Below are 1,026 nucleotides of genomic sequence, written 5' to 3'. Positions count from 1 at the left end.
TAGAAGCACAAAGCAAAAGCAACTACCATCAAATGTCTCCTGCCCATAAGTACTTTGTATTCTTCTGGATCTTATGAGTGGTTTGGTTTTTATCATCTCTTTTCCCAACAATAAAAACAATGATAGAATTGTGAATAAAGAAGTTTAGAGAAAAAAAAAATTCCATTCCAAGGGCAAATAGCTATTTGTATTTAAAGCAAAATAATCATATTTCATCACATAGGACCATGACAACAATGACTTATCAGGAACTTCAAAGATGGCAGAAATCTCACAATGTGTTCCCTAGTCTGGACTGAAGATCCTTGAGGGAAAGAGCTCTATCTTCCAATTCATCTTTATCTCCTGAAACACTGTATTCATTGTTGTGGCCATAAGGTTCGCAAACAATTTTCATTCAGTGTATGCATGAACATCAGAGGGATTTCTTAAAGCTAAAACTTTCTTGTCAATGAACTTGCTTTAAACTGCAGGGCAGGAGAAGAGCTCTCCTAAAATGGTAATACTTATGGTTATTCTAACATGGTGGTTATTTGTCCATCCTAATTGTGCCCTAGCTCAGTATAACCACAGGTAGTGTTACCCAGAAGGCACCTGAGCATGGTCTGTTCTTTTCTGTTCCATTTTATACATCATTTAGAACTTGGCTGCAGTGATTCCACAAAGTCAGTAGGCTTTAAAAAGTTAATGAGGGAAACACAAGAAAAAATGTAGCATTTGTTATTTTGGAATGCCCTATAATGTCTAGGACTTGTTACATTGGGCAGAGAGATTGTTTTTATGACTTCCATTTTTGTAACACAGGACTGATGGGAAGCACCCTAGCTATATCTCCTGTGTTAATGAATAAGAAATGGAATGCTCTTCAATTGGTTGGAAAAACTTATATCATGCTCAGCACCACTCAGATAATGAACTCTGTCTCTGAGGTCTGATGTGAGAGTCCAAACCCCAAAGACTCCACAAGGGTTATTGCATATTAGTTTTGCTGTTATAAAATAAATATTGGTGTATTTTGGTCTGGAG

This window comes from Notamacropus eugenii, chromosome 2, assembly GCF_028372415.1.
Source record: "Notamacropus eugenii isolate mMacEug1 chromosome 2, mMacEug1.pri_v2, whole genome shotgun sequence".
Taxonomy (NCBI): domain Eukaryota; kingdom Metazoa; phylum Chordata; class Mammalia; order Diprotodontia; family Macropodidae; genus Notamacropus; species Notamacropus eugenii.
The sequence above is the reverse complement of the archived record's forward strand: the minus strand, read 5'-3'. Positions refer to the sequence as shown.